The sequence below is a fragment of the Zalophus californianus genome, chromosome 4 (genome assembly GCF_009762305.2).
Source record: "Zalophus californianus isolate mZalCal1 chromosome 4, mZalCal1.pri.v2, whole genome shotgun sequence".
Taxonomy (NCBI): Eukaryota; Metazoa; Chordata; class Mammalia; order Carnivora; family Otariidae; genus Zalophus; species Zalophus californianus.
The window spans coordinates 177,215,883-177,239,667 of NC_045598.1; the positions used below are offsets into that span (position 1 = coordinate 177,215,883).

General features: G+C 40.7%; 1 long non-coding RNA gene across 1 annotated transcript in view; it reads left to right on the forward strand.

Annotated features, from left to right (window-relative positions):
* Positions 1-23,585, forward strand: part of LOC113916685 — a 202,134-nt gene extending 178,549 nt beyond the window's left edge. Inside the window, exons 3-4 of the long non-coding RNA XR_003518002.2 lie at positions 13,141-13,221; positions 23,452-23,585. This is a non-coding gene — a long non-coding RNA (uncharacterized LOC113916685). The remainder of the gene's footprint in view (positions 1-13,140; positions 13,222-23,451) is intronic.
* Positions 23,586-23,785: the final 200 nt, after the last annotated feature.

The following is a 23,785-nucleotide window of genomic DNA, read 5'->3' on the forward strand; positions in this document are numbered from 1 at the left end:
GTAGCATTTATTGAAAAAACAAAACAAAACTACATAGAGAACAAGCCACATGCATGATGTACTACATCTCTGCTGACAATTTCAGGCCCTCTTTCATTAGGATTAATGGCGCACTTAGCTGGATACGACTAAGGGACATGTCCCTGTCTTTACTCCATTTCAATGTCTCTACTCTTTCTTTATGCACATCCTGTAATGTCCACTCATATCTTTCATGCTGCACAAAATTTGTACCTTGGATTGTCTACACTCACATGGTTGCATCCTGTATTTAGCAGTTTGACACTAACTGCAATGAACTCAGGCTTTCTCTGACCAATTTTCTCAGAGTTTACACTCTAGGTACAGTCTTCACCAATTTTAGTACAAATATCCACCTGCCTGGTTGATATTTCCACTTGTGTGTTCCACAGGCAACTTAAATTTCACAAGTCTGAATGTCAACTCATTTTCTTCTTCCCAATTCAGATTTCCCTACTAAGTTTTATAATAGCAGAAAAAAATCTCATACCCATGTGTGTCTGGGTGGCTCAGTTGGTTAAGCATCTGCCTTCAGCTCAGGTCATGATCTCAAGATTCTAGGATTGAGCCCCGGGTTGGGCTCAGTGGGGAATCTGCTTTTCCTCTCCCTCTGTGCACATGCTCTCTCTCTCTCACACTCTCACTCTTATTCTCACTCTCTCTCAAATAAATAGATACAATCTTAAAAAAAAAAAAAAAATCTCATACTCAGGGCAGCATGGACTCCAAAACCAGACTGTTTAACTCCTGGCTCCAGTAGTAACTTGCTGTGTGACTTGTGGTATATGATTAATCCCTCTGTGCCTCATTTTTCTTATCTGATATTTATGAGTTAACTCATAGAGCTTTTAGAAGGATTAAATAAATTACCATGTGTAAAAAACTTCTAACAGTCCCTGTTGGGACGTCTGGGTGGCTCAGTTGGTCAAGCAACCAACTCTTGGTTTCAGCTCAGATCATGAGATTGAACGCCCCCTCCCCGCCATGGGGCTCCATGCTCAACGGGGAGTCTGTTTGAAGATTCTCTTCCTCTGGCCCTCCCCCCACCCACAAGAACTCTGTCTCTCTAAAATAAATAAATAAATCTTTTTTTTTTTTTTAATGTCCCTGGTACATGGCAATTGTTACAAGTAGCAATTTACCAAGTGAAACTAACCTGGAAGTCCTCCCTGTACTCCCACACCCAGTCAATCCCTCACTAACTCAATCTCTCAACTGTATCCACATCAGCTACCTTTCATTACCTTTGCTTAAGTCCCATCATCTTTCATCTGAGCTAGTATAACAGGCTCTTAAATGGTCTACCCATTTGCTCATCCATCAAGCAATGAATATATTCCCTCCTTGTTTTGGAGCTGGCATTGCTCTAGAGAGTGGGAAGCAATGATGGATCAGATAGGCATGATCTCCTCCTTCTGGTTTTGCCTTCTCTGATCCAGGGCAATTACAATATTGTCGTGCTTTGGTTCCCACTGTCTTCCTGTCAAATTCAAACCTTCCAACACGCCATCATCTGGCCCTGTTTACCACTCCATTCTGTCAATCCCCCAATCCTTGCTTGAACCTCAGCTGCAAGCACTGAACCCGGCTTGCTATAGGAGGTACCATGTTCCTTCTTTCCTCTGGACCCTTCCACCTGCCATTCCCTTGAATCCCTCCAACTCCACCCTAGTCATACCCTTTCCCATAACTAATTCCTATGGGCTGCTCTATTTTCAAGAGGAAGTTTTCCCTGATCCCAGATCTGTATTTCCATAGCACATAGAACTGACTCCTATCATGACACAAAATTAAGTAACTTGTAAATTCTGGTTTATTCATCTTCCATGAACACTTTGGGTGTATTTGTTAAGGAAACCCTAGCTGATTTAACAAATAAACTAAAACTTCAGTGGCTTATCGTCTTACTTATAAAGAAAATGTATTTTCTGCTTATGTTAGCAGGTGGATGCAGGTGTTAATTGTCAGCAGTTAGCTTTCCACATGTGATTCAGGGAATCATGGTCCCCAACTCTTCCAGAGAAGTATGTTCAGCCAGCAAATGAGGAGAGAGAGCGAGAGAGAGAGAAGACCCTTTGCTCCATAGGCAGTTTGCCCTAGAAGTGATACCCATCGCTCCCATTCATTTCATTGACAAGAATTCACTCTAAGGCTGAGAAAAGTAGGCTCTGCCAGGACAGCCCCTTTCCAGCAACAACCCTCATCTCCAGAGGGGAAGCATACATTTTCTGATGGACAGCCAGTCGTCTCTGCTACAGTTAGTAAGTTCCAAGAAGCTAGAACTGTGTCTTATTTGTGTTATTGTTTATTTTCTCTGCCTAAAATAATACATAACACAGAGAGGGTTCTAAATAAATGTGTGTGAAATAAAGTGATATTTTACTTCTCTGGCTCTAGCTTGCCCTATTCCTAATTACATAGGTATGTGGAGATTGCCTAGACCTCAAATAAATTTTATAATGAGCTGTTAATTTTTAAACCTCAAAACAGCATCTTCCAAGTCCTGTGGCATGTCAGTGTCCCTCTCCCTCCCTGCTGTAAGCACTTGTGGATCACTCCAGGCTCTAACAGAAGAGGAGACATCATGTTCCCTTCTGGGTGGTGGTTAGGAGGGTGCTTCTCCATTGGGAAAAATACTGGATTCACTATTTCTTGGGAGTTACCACCAAAGATCTTTCCCACAGACTGCAGGTTTCTGGAGTGGAAGGAAGGGGTAACTCACGGATTAGTTCTTTCATTGCAATTCTGGGAGGATTTCATTAGAAATTGAAGGGACCTCAAACGGATCTCAAAGACCGTCTGGTCTTTGGATGGCAAATCCTGGTCATTTATGATACCAACCCCTTAATATACCTACAACAAGCATCACTGATTGTCCACACTCCCCTACCAAGCCTGTCTGTGGCTTCAGAATGATTTGTTCCACTCCACCTTCTTATTTTGAAAGTATAAAGAAATTGAAGGAAAGAGAGGTGAAGTAATATTATAAAGATCACACGGGAAGTTGGTAGCAGAGATAAAACCAGATCCTCCATCAGAGCTTTCTTTTTTTAAAATCCCTACCACTTAGTAACAGAACATTTATTTTATTTTAAATATTTTATTTATTTTTTAGAGAGAGAGTGTGTGTGTGTGTTTACACACAAGAAGTGGGGAGAGGCAAAAAGAGAGGGAGAAGCAGACTCCCCACTGACCAGGGAGCCCAATGTGGGACTCCATCCCAGGACCCTGGGATCATGACCTGAGCCGAAGGCAGATGCTCAACTGACTGAGCCACCCAGGTGCCCAGAAACAGGACATTTAAAGCAAAAGGAGCCACTCCAGAAGACCTGAAGTGGGTTGGGTGAGTGACTGTGGCCATCTGCCTAAGGACAAATTTCATGTCTCATAATCTGGCTGAGGGCATGCTCTGGCATTTAGGAAGGTCTTGAATTTTGGGTTTACGACATGCTCATTCATTTCTCAGTGCCACTAGATTGCCATGGAATGTGGTTAAGATCCTGGGCCCCAGAAACAGGCAGGTAGGTGTTTGAGAGTCTATTGAGACACTGAGTGGCTGGGTGGCACCTTGCCCCAAGCTTCAGTTACCTCCTCTGCAAAACGGAGAATAGGGCTTTTGAGGTAAGATTAGACAACTCATGTAAAGTGTCAAACACAGCATCTTGGTAGGTTTTATTGCCTTTATGCCTAACTTTGGGTTCCTACACGTGATCAGAAAAAAATGTTTTAGCAGCTTCGGCTGATGAGGATCTTCAGGATCTCCAGCAACTTAATTCTACTCCTGGCTTTTTTGCTGTCAAGTGTTTTGATCTTGGGTGAGTCCCTTTGCTCTCTGGTCCTCAGTTTTCTTGCCTATAAAATGGAAAGATTGTAAAAAGCTCTTAATGGCCCCTTTCATCTTTGAATCCTTATGATCCTATGTCGTCTCACTATCTGAGTCCCTCAGAATTATGTTTCCCAAGCTATTTCCCTCAGTTGAGAAAAAATTATGAGGGCTACTGCCCAGGTTTATTTTGGGTGTAATGGCCAGTCACCCTTGCACTTGGCATTTGAGATGAATCTCCATGAGCAAAGCATGTTCCAAGTATGACTTCAGCCTGCTGGCCCAGAAAAGCCAATGGATGCTGCCAATGGGATTAGAGAACTGTTCCAGCCATGACACAACTGTTTTGTTACAATTCATGGACATGGGGATGAGGGGCAGGTCCCTGGGACATATCATTGTGCCCACCCCAAAGAGGTCATCCTAGGTAAAGGCACTCTGAAGAGAAAAATTGTTAGAAATACATGGCAGAACTGTAGCCTCCAACTCTAGGCAAGTCACCACCACCAATAGGGTGAAGAAGTAGCAAAGTGCTGTTGGCTGTGTTATGGGGGCTAAGTGCTTTGGTCATTCCTTCCTGGATCACAGGTCACTTTGTGTCAAGCATGGTTGCTGGGTGCTGGACGTACAGGGATGACAGAGATACAAAAACGTCATCCCTTTTTAAGGAGACCACAGTTTACAAGGGCAGGTTTACCAGTAACTAAGGCAATCTTATTACTATAATACACAGACAGTCACCTACAGATCAAAATTATGATTTTAGCAAAAGGACTTAGTGTCTACTTCAGATTGTAGGTGGGAACAATAAATTGGCCAGAATTGCTAAGCAGGCCCTCCCTTAGAGGAAGAAACTTCAAGTCACGTTCACCTCGCCAGTGGTGATTTCCCCTTGAAGGCAGATACAGGAGGCAAAGGTTTGACCATATTGAAAGAAAAAAAGAGACAAGACCTAGGAGAGGGATCATCACCAAGGAGACCAGGAATTGGATTGTTTCTGAGCTGGTAGTGTGGATGTTGCTAGAAACAGTCCTCACTCAGGTGCCCTGAGATGAGTCTATGGTCCTAGACTGACAGACCTAATTGCTAGAGCTGTGTTACTTTTGGCTATAACCCAGTAGGTGTTCTCCCCCTAGACTGTAGCTCCTTGGAGCTTACTGTATCTACTTTTTTTTTTTTTTTTTTTTTTAATTCCTGGACCTACCTATGGCATAGCTTTAAAAACAAGGGAAGCTTCTTATCTTAAGTCAGCTAAGCTACTTTGGGGTAAAAATAAACACTAATATCTCAGAGACTTAATACAAGTTTCCCACCCACATCACAACCCAATAAAAGTTGGTTCCTCCCCTCCACCATCCTGAAACTCTGGAACTTATATCCTTCTACATTACCTTGGAAAGGAAAAGAAAGCTGGAGGGTCGGGTTTTAAAGAACGTGACTGGAGTGGCTTATATCACTTCCATGTACATTCATTGCCCAAAATTTAGTCATATAACCCCAACGTATTTGCAATGGAGATTGGTAAGTGTCTTCCTACATTCCCAAGGAGAGAAAATAGTGTGGGGAACACATGACACTTGCTACTGCCATACTCCCCTGTAATTTTTGCTTCTCCTGAACATTTCTCTAATCCTTGGTGACAAAATCCCAAGACTTTCTTGTTTTCTGCAGATGAGACTTGAATATATGTGTTTCTGTTCTGACTTGAAATAATTAAGCAGTACCACAGTCTCCCTGGGTATTGTTCTGCCACAGCCCCAATCTCCACTGCCTTATGTCACTAGAACACAGGAAAGACCTTGTCCAATTCAATCAAAGTTTCTCTGAAGGACACCAAGTTGTCATAACATCTGTGGCAGCCGTTGGAGCTATGGACTTCCCTGCAACTGGGTTTTGGATATAACCTGCCAAGGCCAGCTTCTGTTTATCCACCAGCATCCCTATGTCATAGAGAGTACATTGAGGTAAGACCAAGCCAGTAAAACCACCTACCATCTAAAAGCACTTAAAGTCACCTGGAGACCCCAAAATTCATAGCAAGGAAAAGAAGAGAAATTTGGACAGGTCTGAACTATTGATTCTCCAACTTTTATATAGGTGAGGGATATATGGGCCCCCCAATTTTATACATTCTTGATGTAGAAAGGGGTGCATTCATTGTACCATAAACTTAATAGGGAAAAAAACTCCAGTTATAGTAATATGAGCCCATTAAATGGTAATGTAACATAGGAAGAAGAAGTTTTCATGGAAGAAACAATATGGAAAATTGAAACTTTAAAAAAGAGTAAGATTTTGCCAAGTTGTTTTAGGAAAAGGGGAAGGAGAAAGAACAATCCAGGCAAAGGAATAGCTTTTATCATGGAATTATGAAAATGCGCATTTCTTACCACTCAGGAATAATCTGGAGGTCAAAAGCTAAACTACCCCAACAAAATCTGATGACCTTCACATTGGCTTATTGGAGCTTCAGACTCACTCTCCAATTCATGATGCACCCTTGCAAAGTAGCCATCAATGATCTGAAGGAAAAGGCAGAGCAGAGCAGCTGGGGACACTGACCATAGGCTGATTTGACCTCAAGAAGTTCTGAAGGTGGTCTTGTGTTGAGTCACTAGGGCAAGCCCATGCTAGAGCAGCCACAAAGATCCAGAAAGAAAGCAGCACCTCTTTTGGCATGACACAGTGGACAGAGGGTCTTCTCCAATCATCAAAGAAAGAAAAGAACTTTGGGTGGTGTTTCAGAACAAGCTTGAAGAACAAGAAAATGATACCTGCCCTTCACATGTCTTTCAGAATCGAATTTTGTTTATGCTACTTTCAAGTAACGTGAAGCAAGGGCACCATCTTTCACTGAACACTCAGCACTTCATGGTTTAATTCTCACAACTCTCAAAGTGGGCACCAACCTCAGATAAGGAAATGGGGGATGGAAAGCACATTTGTGCATCATCTTGTTTGTCTGAGGCAAAACCAGGATCACACCCAAGATGACCTGAGTCCAAAGTCCAAGCTGTGTTCACCAAGTGGCTAGAATGAGCTACATTATACTCAGACAGCCTGACAAAGTCTGGGAATGAAAATTGATCTCATTGTTAGGTTTTCTTTTGCTTTAAAAGGAAGATATGGGAGAAGGACAATTAGGGTGTCAGGGGATAAATCTAAATTCAGGGTTTCCTTCCCCAACAGGCAGGGACCATGGAGCATCCTCCAGGTTTTTCTCTAGAATATATTCTAATATGCTTTCTTGCTACTTGGCTCCTATCTTATTTTAATTTCTGGGTACAGTGGCTTTTCATTCCGATTGCATTACAACATTCCAGTGCTCACATCACAAATTTGCCCCAGCGGAGTGTCTTGAGGGCTTAAAGGTTCAATGTGGTAGAGGAAAGGTTAGCACTAATCTCCTTTGATACCAGAAGAATTTGTTTACCACATATTGAACAGGAAATTTCGTTGCATTCATATGGCAACTTACTTGTTCCTCGGCAGAATCGAACAGGACATAGTATTTCGTTACCAGCTAATTTGTTCTGTAAATGAATGAACACCTTCTGAATTTACTTTAACTAAACTAACATTTATTGTGAGTCACTCTGCAACAGACACTGTGTAATATGAGGAAATATAAAAATGAATAAAACATAGTCATTGCCCTCAAACTTTCACAGTTCAGTTGGGTAAAGTCTGTAAGTAAGTGAATAGCAATGGGAGTTCAAAAGGTCTTTGAGTTCACTTTACAGGTCACTGAGGACTGTGAGTAAGTCCTAAATTGGCTGATTGCCAAAGTAATAGGGTCTTTCTTAGATATGGCTATTTCTCACCCATTGAATGTGACTTTGTTTGGTGGCTGTAGAGTAATGCCTTGTGTTAGCTCTGCTACTGGCCATTGCTCTTTTCTGAGAACAGAATGCCTAGAACCATTGATAATAATACCAGAATTTGTTGGGTACTTGAAGCATCTGTGTTAGAGCTGTGTCTAATAGTGAGTAAGCAATCAATGAATGCCATTATCATTATAGAACTTCAGTTATTACCCCAATTTGCAGGCAAAGAAACTGAGCCCAGAAAGTTAATTTACTTGCCCAGAATCACATGAGGAGATCTGTGGTTTCATTTGGCTTTTCCTAAGCTTTTTTTAAGCTTTATTAGGGCTGATCTAGGGATAGTTTAGCACCCCCTTAAGTGTGATCTTTCTGACATCTGTAGCAAAATCCCTGTGTTTTCAACAAGGTCTCTAAACTCTGGCTGGCATGAACTCAACCAATTCCCCAGCTCCACATGAGTGCTGGCAGTTTTTCAACTTAGGGTTGCCTGATAATTCTTCTTTCCATGAAGTTACTGTTTGCTCAGTCTCATGGAGTTTCAGCCCATGCATCTAGAAATGCCTACCTATGGTGTCTAAGACTCTGTGCAGATTTCTGGAGCACTTCATCTTTTCCAGTACTTTCCCCCAGCAAATCCCAGCTACCTCTACGTCTCCCCCAAATGATCTCTCCTTCCTCAACTCAGGAGACCACCATGCTGTTTCAGAGCCTGCCCATTGACAACAGTTCATACATCGTCTTTAGGGGTAACCCAGGATGATTGTAGGGCTAACCTCATTTCTGCCCCCGATTTTGCGGATCACAGTCCTGCACTGCCTGTTTTCCAGCATTTGAAAATGGTTGTTTTAAATATTTCATACCATTTTGCGGGGCACCTGGGTGGCACAGTCAGTTAAGCTCTTGGTTTTGGCTCAGGTCATGCTCTCAAGGTCGTGAGATCTAACCCCATGTCGGGCCACGTGCTCAGCACAAAGTCTGCTTTAGACTATATCTCCCTCTCCCTCTGACCCTCTGCCTGCACCTTTTCTCTCTCCCTCTCTTGCTCTCTCTCTCTAGAATAAACAAATAAATATTTAATACCATTTTCAAGTGGTTTGTGATAGGAAAGTAAATCTGAAGAAGGTTACTTCCTCATGGCTGGCAGCAGATGATCTCCTGTCACACAAAAATTCTCATGGTGTTTTGAATGAAAAAAAGCACATTTTAGTGAAACATGCACAATCTAGTCCCATTATGGAAAAATATAAATATATTTTAGGAAAAGATCTGAAAATATATACATGAAATGTTAATAACAGTTTCTAGGTGAGTAAGAGTATAGACATTTTACTTTTTCTTCTTTTGGTCTCTGATTGTAAACATACATCACTGAAGTAACATAAAAATCAGAGCTTTAGGGAAAAATTAAATGATAAAATATACAGTGCTCAAAGGAAAAATCATAACTAATATATGCCATCTGTATTCATCATTAGAGTTGAGTGGTGCCAATCAGAATCTAGGATATCCTACTAGAAAACTTAATGACACTATTTATGCATCCAAGAATCAGTTGCTACTCTAATTTAATTCAAATTTTTCTTTTTCTCAGACTTAAAATTTTTGACACAAAGTGTTTCTTAATTGTTCACAACAGCTTCCTAAAATTCCTGTAATGGCTTCTCCTTACTGAGTTTCTGTGGAAAGTTCCTCTTGATATATTTGTCCCTCTGAGCTAAAAAAAAAAAAAAAAAAAAAAAAAAGTTTTTAATTGTGTCGTTCATTTGTTTGAAATTTACTCTTATTTTTTCTCTCCCCCTCTGTCCTGTTCTACCCTGAGAAGAAAAGAAGTTGAAATTTGCCAGTATCCATCAGGCCCTTTTGTCTCTTTCATATATTTTATCTGATTATCAGGATACCCTGCAAAGCATTTTTAATTTCTGTGTGATAGGTATAGAAACTAAAATTCTCAAGAGGAAAAAGAACTTCTCCCAAATTATAAAACTAGTAAGCAGTGGATCCAGGCCTGAGCTCTGGACTCCAGATGTATCTTTCAATTTACTGAGAGACTATTATATAGGAATTAGGTAGAATTTTACTTTTCCCAGCCCCTACAACAGTGTGTGTCAGAGTTTTATAGCTAGCTAGTTCACACACACAAACACAGACACACACACGCACAAAATGTGGCTCTGTCCTCTTCAAATCACGTGTCTGGGTACAACACTGCATGGCATACATACCATAACAGAGAGATTATCTTGGTCCCTGAACAAATCTTATATTCAGATTTGTGAGGCCATTTTTATTTTGGTCATTACATCCCCCTTTGCTTCCATAGAATTTGGTTCATTGATGTATATCATCTTTTATTGAAAAACATACACTTAGTAAGTGATATGCTTGAGATCCTGGTTATATAGTGTTAAGTAATATTCAATTTCTACCCCCAGGGTACTCAGAATCTGATGTGAAGATACTTACACATAGCATGGAATAAATGATGTTAGAAGTAGGCATGGAATCCTATGGGTACACAGAGAAAGGACCCCTTATTTCATCTGGAGAGGTGATCCGAACAGAAATGCTTCTGGGAGAAGATTGTGACTGAGTCAATTCTTGAGGGATAAGTAAGTTTAGGCTGGTGGATAAGATAAAGAAGAGGATTCAGGTATTGAGAATATCGTGCAAAAGTGCCTGTAAGCAGGAAAAACACAATGTATGTGAAAACTCATGAGCATTTTAATCTGGCTGAAGAAAAAATAAGATGGTAGAAGGTGAGAAGGAGCATGGAGAATTTGGTACGATTTGGATTTTAAACAGGATGGTGTGCAATAATGAAAAGTTTAGACCTTAAAGACTGGGTCCTTGAAGACTTTCAGGAAACAAATGATGTGATCAGATTTCCTCTTAGCAAAACTGTGTAGGATCTTGAATGGACAATTAACAGGTACTAGGGATTCGGACTTCAACATATCTTTTGAGGGGGGCACGATTCAACCTACAATAGAAGAAAAAGCTTGTAAACAGTGTAAGTTTCCATTGAAAGGGCTAGGAAATAAGCACTGAGAAATGTCTGTTGGATTCAGCAACAAGGAAGTCATTAAGTCCTTAGGAAAATTGGCTTCAGTAGCTTGCGTTACCAGTGTGTCACCAAGAACATTATGGCACTGAGCCTCTTTGACGAAGCTCAGTCTAATGAAGAAGTCAAACAAAGATTCAGAGGAAGGCAACATTACAAGGGTCACAGAAAGCTTTCTGAAAGAGGTGATAAACTGAACTAGGCTTTAAAAGATGAGCATGAAAAAGTATTTAAAGTGGAGAGAAAGAAATTTCATTCTGGAGGAATAGGGTCGGCCAAGACACAAAGAACAGAGAAAGTATAGTTTATGAAGAGTTGTAAAGTGCAGTGGACCCTTGAACAACATGGGTCTGAACTGTGTGGGTCCACTTATAGTTGGATTTTTTTCCGATACACACAGTACAGTAATGTAAATATATTTTCTCTTTCTTATGATCTTAATAAGTTTCTTTTCTCTAGTTTACCTTATTGTAAGAATACAGTACATGATACAATTAACATATATGCACACATATGTAATACATTTAACATATACGTGTAAAATATATATTAATTGTGTTATCAGTAAGGCTTCTGGTCAACAGGAGGCTATTTGTAGGTAAGTTTTGGAGGAGTCAAACGTTACCTGCAGATTTATGTGCGGGTTGTGGATCCCCTAACTCCTCCCTTATTAAGAGTCAACTGTAAAACTGTAAGAATGAAAAGTAGAGAATGAAGTGGGTAAAGAGCAGAAGGCAGAATAGAGAAAGATTTATCTGGAGAAAGTGTGAGCTATCAGGATTCAAATGCAGGACTTCTGAATTCCCTCTTCCCAATATGCCTCTTTCCCACCTTCTTTTTTGTCTTTGCCCACTTTAAGAACCTGTTTTGTGGGGGTTTTGTTAGGTTCAGCTTTCACTTGCTGTAAATGCATGGACTGGCATATGCCCCAGAACAGGTCAGCCAGTGGATATGCAAGGTCAGAAAATGACTTTCTGTCAACATCCATCCCCATTCCGTGTCCCCCACCCCCTCAGCATTAACTAGAAAATAAGGATGCCTGCCCAGCTGTCCTGCTTGATGTCACTGGATGAATTATCTTTTATTAAGGATCTGTAATTGTTCTTCACTGAGCTGTGACCTAAATTTAGTGGTGCTGAGGAGTGAGTCCCAGCCAACAGGATTTCCCTGAGAACGTGATGAAGTTCCTGTATCAATTCAATTCATTAGCTAGAAAGAACAAGAAGGCAGTTTTCCCCCCTCATTCTTCAGTGAATCATTTGTTTAGTTTGACCAGAATTTTTCTAGGATCCAGTCTGAAACTCTGTCAGGAAAAAGAGGCAACGAAGCTTATTCAAATTCTTCAGGAAGAAGAAGAGGCAGAAACCAGATTACATTAAATGGATCTGACTTTCCTGCTATTAAGGACTGTGGGTTTACTCACTGGATATTTTCACCCTGAGAGAAAGAAATGCCCTCAACCTGAGCAGGATGAGTTGGGGTAAAATGAAGGGGAAGCAACCTGACTCACCAGAAGGTAAAAGAAGAGGAGAAAGGAGGAAAAAAACAAATAAAAAATAATAAAATACATACCTGGAAAAGACCCCCAGTGAAAATTTGTGTGCTGTAATAAAGCTCATGAGCGGGAAGGGAACTAATGCTTAATACTTATAAAAATGTCCTTTAATCATGACAACCTAGCTGAGGCCCAGAGAGGTAAAATAATTTACCTAAGGACACACAGCTTCCGAAGAACTGAGCTAACACTTAAAACCATGTCTTTTGACTCCACCTCTAGTGTTCCTTCCCCCAACACTAAGTCTTGGCTTCTGCCAGGGTGGACTGCTGACCAGTGATGGTCAAGAAGGCCCTGGCACCTCACAGGCCCATGCTTACACAGATGGAAAGCAAACAACCCTCACTTTAAACATCTTCCCTCATTTTTTACAGTAATCCCCCAGAAGAATCACTCAATGGCTTCTTCTATTACTCTGGCTGGAGCCACTGGATGACTGATATTTTCCTGTCTAATCATTCTATGCACCCTTATATGAGAACTACAAGAACATGTAAAATAGAGAGGACAGTCTACAACATACCCTCAAAAAGTTTAATCTTTAGTCAGGAAGCTAAGGGTTACATACATCCTGTTACTAATTTACACTGACATCATATTGTCACCGATACTACCTCAGTTGAGTTTCATAGCAAATTTGTGGGGCAGAGTGAGCAAACAACATTGTCTCCATTTACAGATGAGTAAACTCAGGCTTCAAGGGTTAAGATACTGGCCTATGGTCACGAATACAGCGAGTGGCAGGATCTAGTGTAAAGTCCAGTGAACTTGACTTCTAGTCTGTTTTTCCCAGTCCACTCTAATAACAGTCAAGGTTGTTTTAATATTATGAAAATCCTGTGTCAAATTATAGGTCGGGTTGGGACTTTAGAGTCTGAACTTGGATCTACTTGGGAAGAGGCATCGCAGGATCTTCAAAGAAGAGCCTCCCTCTGTGAGTCAGATCTGGGGTCTCATCCCTCAGTTTTGTCTGCTATAACAAAAATACCATAGACTAGGTGGCTAAACAACAGAAATGTACTTATCATAGTTCTGGAGGCTGGCAAGTCCTAGATCAGGGTGCTGGCTGATCTGGTTCCTGGTGAGGACTCTCTTCCTGGTTTGTAGATGGCCACCTTCCTGCTATGTGCTCACATGGCAGAGAGAGACTATCTGTCTCTTGTCTCCTCTTATAAGGAAACTAATTCCATTCATGAGAGCTCCACCTTCATGACCTAATCACCTCTCGAAGACTCCACCTCCAAACATCATCACATTGGAGATAGGGCTTCAACATATGAATTTGGGTGGGGAGGACACAAACATTCAGTCCATATCTCATTCTATCTCTGCACTTACATGGCTGGACAACATTAGACAACTCCTCTAACTCACTTTGGCCTCAATTTTCAAATCTATAGAATGGAAGTTTCAGTTGGAGAGAATATAAAGTCTCCATTGCTTACTCTTTCAGAACTTCCAGTTTTCCTCAACTTGAAAATATAGGCAATTAACTCAAATGTAACACATTTTTGGTTCAACACTATATGGTCCAAAACTATGATTCTCTGGTCCACCTACTCCAAAGACAGTTTGCTTCTTGCTCACACACACTGTTTCAATTTGAGTTATGACTACTTGAGTATTCATTAAAAAAAAAAAAAAGTAATGCAGTGACTGTGAGCATAGACTCCAGAACCAAATCGTCAGGGTTCAGATCTGATGTTAACTAAGTGAATGACCTTGTGCAATTCCCTTCATTTCGTCTACACCTCTGTTTCCCTATCTTTAAAATAGTACTTACCCCTTTTAGTGGCTGTGAATATCAAATGACTTGACATGTATAAAACACTTAAAATAATTCCTGACACATAGGAAGAGCTATGTAAATATTGGTGCTTATTAGAACTCTCATCCCAGGATGAACATCTCCTACAAAATATCTTTCCCCATAGAGCAACTTAATCACACTTACACTATAGTTAATTTTTGTATCCCATTATTACATGTTCCTTCTGGTTAAAGTGGCCTGAGGTTATTCTGTTTATCCTGACCTTGGAAAAGACAAAGCAGCTTAAAACTTGTCCCCAGGGAGCTAACAGTTTAGCTGGGAATGATCACCCTGTTTCCCCCAAACTCCAGCCAGGCTTCTCTATTTACAGCTGCACTGAAGAGCTTCCTTCCTGGCTTGTGTCTCCTAAAAGGAGAAAACTATTGCAAGGTCTCTAAGAGGAAGGAAAGGGGACCTTTTTAATTAGCTTTCTCTTTTGAATGACGCCATCACAGACCTGATTCATTTCCATGAATTGAAGGTGGAAAAAAAGTGGAGTGAGTGGTAAGCTCTCTGTGAAGGAATGAGTGAAAATTGTCAAGACAGGACAGATTAGAGGGAAGCTAGAATTGGAGAAAACAGCCATGTGAACTTGGCAGTCCACCACGACCCATGTTCAGGCCAGGAGATGATGTCAAAATCTAAATTTAAAATGGAGGCGGCAAAATGTCTGTATCCATGGCTGGAAACTGGAGGCCAAAAGAGTGATGGAAATGCTGGTCTGATCCTTGGTGTTCTAGAATGTACCAACTGGTATATCTGGAATTTTTCATTTAAGGGCTTCCTTTTTGCAGACCTATTTCTGTTTGTGATATTCCACAGGAAAATTTTCCGCTTTCAGACCATTTCAAGTAAGGGGTGTGTGTGTGTGTGTGTAGTGTGTGTGTGTGTGCATGTGTGCAAATACACTGACATGAAATTACCAGAAACCTGAGACAGCCTACTGAATGCATACCATGGCCTCCTGAATACCTTTGCACCAACCAGGACAAGCCAGTATGTCTCTGGGGAAACTGAAGAAGACCAAGGACCCAGATCCATAGAGTCAGGAGGGATCACCATTTCCCTAGTACTTTCCATGTGTCGGGCCCAGTATTGATGCATTTAATATTTTAGCTGCCTATCCTCACACAGGTCCTGTGAAGCAGATGTCATTAAGTAGAAGTAGAGACAGACCCAGATAAGTCTACGCATTTGCCATGGCCACGTAGCTACTGAATAGGATTTAAGTTAGGTCTTACTTCTTTAAAAGCTATGCTTTTTTCTGTCCCGTGTTACAATAACAATAAAATATGATCAGGATGTTTTGTTCTATACACTCCAAGAAAGTACATCAACCTTCCAGCCGGTTTCTTACCTACAGTTAGATGCTCGCTTTCTCTCTCTCTCTTTCCCTCTCTCTTTCTTTTCCTATCCATCCTCCACCATGTAGCCAGAATATTCTCTCCTTAAGGTATAAATGCCTCTAAATCTTTGCTTAAAAGACCTTTCAAAAGCTCCCCATAGTCCACAAGATAGATAAAAAATTCCTAGGGGTGTCTGGGTGGTTCAGTCAGTTAAGCATCTTCCTTCAGCTTGGGTCATGATCCCAGCGTCCTGAGATCAAGTGCTGCATCAGGCTCCCTGCTCTGCGGGTAGCCTCCTTCTCCCCTCTGCCTCTCTCTCTCTCTCTCTCTCTCTCATGAATAAATAAATAAAATCTTTAAAAAAAAAAAAAGAAAATTCCTTAGCAAGACTCTTCTCAACCTGTTGCCAATCTGCCTAAGCTCATCATCTCCCTAAAATGTAGTCAGTGTAAAAGACTCATAAGATATTGATTATTCCCTTGAAACACCATTCACCCTCATGTCACTGAGTTTGTTTACTTCTATAAAATTTCTACTGACTTCTCAATATCTAGTGCAAAAAGTCTGTCCTCAGTGAAGGCTTCACTGACCTACCATTGTCCACCCCATTCCCCTAGCCAGATACCATCCTTTCTACTTCTGTGAGGCTATAGCAGTTGGTGAGAATACAAATTGGTGCAGCCACTGTGAAAAACAGTATAGAGTTTTCTCAAAAAATTAAAAATAGAAATACCATACAATCCAGTAATTCCACTATTGGGTATTTACCCAAAGAAAATGAAAACACTAATTCGAAAAAATGTATGTGCCCTTATGTTTATTGCAGCATTATTTATAATAGCCAGGATTTGGAAATCTGGAAGCAACCCAAGTATCCATTTATGGATGAATGGATATAGAAGATGTGAGGGGTGTGTGTGTGTGTGTGTGTGTGTGTGTGTGTGTGTATGATGGAATATTACTATATATATATAGAAATTCTATATTATACATTTATTACATATAATGGAATATTAGCCATAAAAAGAATGAAATCTTGTCATTTGCATCACATGGGTGGACCTAGAGTGTATAATGCTAAGTGAAATAAGTTAGAGAAAACAAATGCCATATGATTTCACTCATATGTGGAATTTAGGAAACAAAACAAATGAACAAACAAAGGAAAAAACAGACCAAAAAAACAAACTTTACCTATAGAGAACAAACTGGTGGTTTCCAGAGGGGAGGTGGATGGGGGGAATGGGGAAAATAGATAAAGGGGATTAAGAGTACACTTATCTTGATGAACACTGAGAAATGTATAGAATTATTGAATCATTATATTGTACACTTGAAATGAATATAGCACTATATGTTAATTATACTTAAAAAAGAAAAAGAATGGCTCTCTGATAGTTGATGAACTCCATTACACGTAGAACACTTTGTCCTCATCACCAATGCCTAGTCTAGGGTCTGACTCATGGTGTTAATAAACTTATTTGATATGTATTTGTAAAAAGAACGAAGGAAGGGAGGAAGAGGGGGAGGGAGAGACAGAAGGAGGGAGAGAGAAAGATATGATTCTGTTTTCATATGTGGACAAAATTTAAATAGGAATCACTGCTCTGCAGTGAAAAGTCTTCTCGTTTTTGATTCAAGTTGACTCCTGGTTTAGTCTCCAGCACTATAAATAAAAACATATGATATATATCATACAGTGTATGTATGTATGTATGTATGTATGGGCTTCAGTTTCTCTAAACTGACCAGAGTTCATTATTTGTCTTTAAATGTTGATTAAATATTCCATAGAGGCTTTCACTCATCAATTCTGTCAACATGTGGTTTTATCCTGGGTAATGTTAACTCACTTCTGGCAGCAGGGGAACCAACTCAAATGGGAGCAGATGACTTTCCTATATGCTATTTGCTTTGTTGTCCGTTGGAGTTATTGCTTGTTTTTGTTTAATCCCCAAAACCCTGCCCCAACTCCTCTTAGAAAACATATGTTTCCATCTGGGTCAACAGGTGTCACTGTTGAGTAGGACAAACATGCCCCCCAAACCCCATCTTTCGGGTGCTAAATGTTCTAGTTGGTTATAGGGCCCACTCTCTGCTCAGTCTTGATATAACCAAGTAGTTTAACTCCATGATCACTGTGCAAGTTGCCCAAACAGACCTCTGAAAGCACCAGTAATCTTTATTCCTTTAAGGCCTAGATACTGAATGTAATGATAGACCCAATTATACCCATTAAAGGGGGCCAATAGGAGGAAGAAACTACAACCATTTCTATTTGTAGGAGAGAGCATTGTTCAATGGGAGACATCTCATCAGTAGAGGAGAAAGTCTGAGATTTAAGTGCCTGCTCTGTCCCTAAGTAGTTGCCACTAGTGTAACTGGCTCAAGCCAGAGGTGCCATGACTGCAAATTGGAACAGGAGAGAGGAAATGTTGCAAATTATCAAAAACATCAGATTACTAGTTTAGACCATAGGTTGTTGAGTAACCCCCAGAATTATTCAGGAAGAATTTGAGAGGAGAATGTACTCACAGAAAACAGGTGGGGATAGAGCAAAAGAAACATGGAAATTGTTATCATTTTCCTATCCTCACACTGACATGGCCTGGAGACATGTGGAATTGGATAAAATGGAATGGAATGGAGTAGGAAGGAAATGGGAGAATGGGATGGGGGATGATTTCCAAATCATGGAATTTGACAATAAATGCAGTAAAGAATAAATTAAAATGAGATAAAGTGCTCTTCCAACCAGGGCCCAGCAAAATGGGTCCTACAAAGAAGGATGGCAAGAAAAAGGGCCATTCTGACATCAGCGAGATGGCAACCAGAGAATACACCATAAACATTCACAAGCACATCGATGGAGTGGGTTTCAAGAAGTGTGCCACTCAGGCACTCAAACAGATCTGGAGATTTGCCATGAGGAGATGGGAACTCCAGACATGTGCATTGACACCAGGTTTAACAAAGCTGTCTGGGCCAAAGGAATGAGGAATGTTTCCTGTTGTGTCTGTGTGTGGTTGTCCAGAAAACATAATGAGGATGAAGATCCACCAAACAAGCTCTATATATTGGTTACCTATGTACCTATCACCACTTTCAAAAATTGACTGAGCATTAATGTGGATGAGAACTAACTACTGATTGTCAAGTAAAGGCATACAACTGCAAAATAAATAAAAAATAAGTAAATAAATAAATAAAATGAGATGAGGTAAGATGGACTATGCAATGGAATTGAATCAAAAGGAATATGGGAAATGAATAAATGAAATATAAAATGATGTGGAATGACTAGGTGTGAAATATAGAATGTAAACAGAATAAAGTGAAATGAAATGGGCTAGAACAGACTGGGATATAAAGCATAATGTTATGTCAAAATTTTGAAATGGGATACAGAATACAATACAATGGGATGGACTTTTTCATTAAATGGTTTTGACATATACATAAGCAATTTGTTTAATTGGCATGAAAACAATTAGCAGACTCAAGAAATTGCTATCATAACCTAGTCCAGATGATTAGAAATTTAGGGATCTAAAAGCTTTGTGCCTTCCTTGAATTATTCTGCAAATGGTCACCCACCTTATGATTATGGCAGACAACTGGCATTCTGTAGTAACAACAACCAACAATACTGGCACCTCTGCTAAACCCCTTGTATATGTTATTTCTTTTAATTCTCACATCAAATAGGATAAGTCCTATTTTGATCTCCATTTATAGATAGGGAAATGGAGGCACCAGAGGTTCACCTACTTGCCCAAGATTACACAGCTAGAAAGTAGTGGAATCAGAAATCAAATGCCAAGGTGATTAGGCTGGAGCTTCTGTGTGCTGACCCACTACACAAACCACTTCTCACCATGTCAGGGACTCATAACCTATGACGCTGCATGTAGAAATATTAGGATTGGTATAAGCTGTGTTCTAGCCACTAAATGTCACCTACAAAAAGACTGGAAAACTAGGCAGAGGCACTGCTCTGGTACAAACATGATGAAACATAGCCTGGTCACAAAGGCACTCAGCTGTTCTGCCATATTCAACACATCCAGAACCACATTGTCCCTGACCCCCTTTACCCCAGGTCTCAGTGGGGGTTTTCCTCACCTATTAACCATTCCTAATTCCAATACTCATATGCTCAACATTTCCTAAGGGCCACTACAGACAACTTGATCATTCATTTTTCATTTAACATTTGAGCACCTATTCTATTGTTTTGAAACCTAAGGGTTTTTTAAAAAGTGGACTCACTTCTTCTAGAAATATTCTCAACAAATAAAAGTGGCCCTGCAACTAGAAATTCAGATGACTAGATGCTCTCCCCTACTGAGATGCGAGAATGCTCATTCTGGAGAACTTCTAGTGAGGATACAAGTAGCTGCTTTTGCTTGGTATTTACCACTTGAGAGAGGCTGTATCATCTACTGATTGAGAGGGGCTGCCTGAGTTCAAATCCTAACTCTACCGCTACATAGTTTTTTTCCCCTGTGTGAACTATTAACCCTGTCTGTGCATCAATTTCCCCCTCTGCGAAATGGAGGTAAGAGGACAGTCTGAAAGATAAAATAAGCTAATATACTTGGAGCACTCAGAACACTGCTTATCACAAATGAAGAACTATATAATATCAGCTATTATTATTGGATAGGCTTCGCATCATGTGTTTCCTAGGCATTATCTTTTTAAATCCTTATAACCATCCTATGAAATGGGTGTTATAATTTTTGCCATTTCACAGGTGTGAAAACTGAGGTTCCAGGAAATTAGGTAATTTACCCAAAGCCACATAATAAGTAAATAGTACAAATGAGTTTCAGATCCAAGTTAGTCCAACTCAAAAGTCAGTGTCCTTAACCATTATGCAATGCAATACTGCCTCCTTTTCAAGCTGTTAGGAGGTCACCAAAGCATAGACAAGGACACCAGCATTTGGACAGGAATGAAGAGTTTCAAGCAGTCCTGGAAGGGGGAGGGGTGTGGAGAGGGGTGCATGTGTAGAAAGTGGTGAACTTCATGCAGAAAAATTTAAAAACCACTGGGGCATCAAAGAAATGTGTCATCTCTTCCTGGAAATAGTTCATGGCTTCCTGAGGGCTCCACCCAAAAGACCACATTTAACCTCCTCCTGTACTTAGTCTCTACTGGCTGGTTGCCCCCTACCTTTCTCCTACCACACTCTAATTTAGTCCTTTCTGACCTACTAATTATAGCCATGCCAACATGGCAACTGCGTTATTTAGGAAGGCCCTAGACCTTGGTGCCTCCAGTATGGTCTCACCTCAGGCTATATCTAATGTGCTACCACTCTGGTCCAAGCCATCATTTTCTCACCTATATCTGTGATCATTTCCTAACTAGTCTCCCTCCCTAATCCATTCTCAACCTGCAGTCAAAGGGAGCTTTCCAAAGCTCTAATATGATCATCTCACTACATTGTTTAACACCTGCTTTCCATACTCTTAGATAATATCCAAAGTCCTTAACAAGAAGCATCTTGTGCAAAGTCCCTGTGATAAGATGGAACATCTTAGTAGAACAGTAGAGGATGAAAAGGGGAATGATGGAAGTGAGATTGATAAGTTATGGGGTTCAGAGTCTTCAACTACAGCTCTAACCTCAGCTTATAATGTTACCCTTCACTGGGAGATTATTTGTTTCATGACATCCACATTCACCCGATGGTTCAGACTAGAAGTCATGGAGTCATCTCTGACTTCTCTCTTCCTCTCATACTCCAGGTCTGATCATTCAGTGAATTTTGATAGCTCTACCTTCAAAATACCTTCACCAACACCATTACCAGCACCCTGGTCCAAACAACCTTTTTCTCACTTAGGAGTCATCACAAAGGTTAGACCAGATGACTCCTCCACTCGAAACCTTCTGGTGCATTCTCATCTCGCTCAGTAAAACCCAAGTTCTCACAAGGGCATGACAGGGCTCTATACACAACTGCTCACCACTCCCTGCTTCTACATTCTGCCTGAACTCACCTCCACCACTTGCCCTTTCTCTTACAGACCACTGCCTTCTTTCCTGATCCTTAAGCACTTCAAACCCAGCCCTGCCTTTGTGTCCACATTCTTGCTGCCCCTTCTCAGAACATGCTTCCTCCAAATATTTGTACGACTTGCTTCCTAGCTTCATTCAGGTCTTGGCTCCAGTGTCACTTTCTCAGAAAGCATATCTGATCATCCTGTGTAAAAAAGAACTATCCAATGCTTGTTTCCCCAGTTTCCTACTTGAATTTTCTCCTTATCACTTCCATCCACCTGACATGTTACTATTTTGTGTCTGTTGCTCTCCTCCCCACCTTGCCTCAGTACAATGTAAGCTATATGAGGGCAAAGATTATACCTGCTCATTCTCTACTGTATCCCTCATGCTAAGAACAATCCCTGCCACATAGTGGGTGCTTAACAAATATCTCATGTTGATAAATGAATGTCTGTCTTTGCCAAGAAGCTCTGACTCCATAAGACTAGTGTTCACCATCATGTCCCCAATGCATAGCAGAGTCTGTCTCATAAAAGATGTTCAATAAACATTGTTGAATTAAAGAGTGAATGGAATAGGGAATGAATTAATGATTAGGGTAGGTCACTGACCATGGGATGAGAATCACAGAAAGTATGGTGAAAAGGTTTGGAAATATAAAGCAGGAGATCTGCCTGGTTAATTGTCACCTAAGAAGGTCATCTAGGAAAAGCAAGTCAATATCTCAATTTCAAAGTCCCCAAATTAGATCTAGACAGGAGAATGGGACAGCACTGCGGGATCATTCTGGACTTTAGAAGTGAGGTACACAAATGGGGTACCTGTTGATCTCAGGATGTTGGAGTCTGTGGACTTTCTCCAGCCTCTAATGAAGGTTAACTTTAGAAACAGGCAGGAGGGAGTACCCAGTGCAGTTTCAAGTGGCCCCATGCAGCTGGAGAAGCTAAGCAGTACTGAGTCTGGGACAGGCAAGACTTTTGGGGGTGGTTTTTGTTTTTTGGGTTTTTTTTTTTTTTTTGTGGGGGGGACAGTTCCAAGTTGACTTTTTCTTTGCTCAGGAAGGCATCACTGGGGTATTCAGAGGGGTTGTTAGTCCATGTGGAGCCTCAGAGCCTGGCCTGAATGTGAGCCCAAGCCTGCTGCAGAGGTACTGTGAATTCTAAGATGTTTTATTACCATGCAGGCACAACTGCAGTGCCACATTTTGCTGACCCACCTGAAATGCAAATAGGAAGAGCCTGCTTTGCTTCAGCTGTTGCCTTACCTCCAGCTCTGCAGGAAGCTGATCAATAATAATTTTAATTAAGACAATAGGTTCCAAGGGGCTGAATCTAAAAAGATGTCTTGATATAAAGAGGGAAAGTAAATGGAGGGTGGAGGGTATGTCATTCAAATTTCAGAGAACACAAACAGTGAGATGTCTATGCTACATGTCCAAGAGGCACTGTGATGGGGAAGCAGGGAATGGAGTGGGGCACTCTGGTAGAAGCCTCAGCCCCAGCACCTACAGACTATGGACCTTGAGATGATACTTAAGTTCTCTGAGCGTCTTTTATTAAAAAAAAATAATTTCCTGCATTCCTTTCTTTTTTCAGTTTGTGATAGAGTTCTTTATTTTTTTAATTTAATTTTATTGTGTTATGTTAGTCACCATACAATACATCATTAGTTTTTGATGTAGTGATCCACAAGTCATTGTTTTCGTATAATACCCAGTGCTCCATGCAGTACGTGCCCTCCTTAATACCCATCACCGGGCTAACCCATCTCCCCACCCCCCTCCCCTCTAAAACCCTGTTTGTTTCTCAGAGTCCATAGTCTCTCATGGTTCGTCTGGTCTCTCCTGCATTCCTTTTAAACTTAATTACAAGGTTACAAACAAGAATATTTGCATAGTAGCTTATGAAGTACTTGTTACATGCATTTGTTGATTTAGTCTTTTCAATAATCCTGTATAGTGACAATTATTATGGTTCTTATTTTACAGATGAGAAAAGTGAACAATTGAAAGTGCAGGAGCCTGCCCCAGGTCCCACACACCTGTTGGAGGTGTCTGTGGTATTGTGGTGAACCAATCATTCAAACTTCCTCCCTTCAGGGTTCTCTACTGTGGGAGCCATGCTCCTGGGATTATCATCTAAACAGAAAATAAATCAACACTCTATAAATAACAGACACATTCCCAGTATCTCTCAATGTGGAACTCTCTGGTAAGGAGTTGGGAAAGCAGGAATGCCTGAATCCTACCCAATTTTCCAAGCACCCCTCTATGTGGCAAACAAGGAAGATGTGTATGCACAAGGACCTATGACAAGACTAAA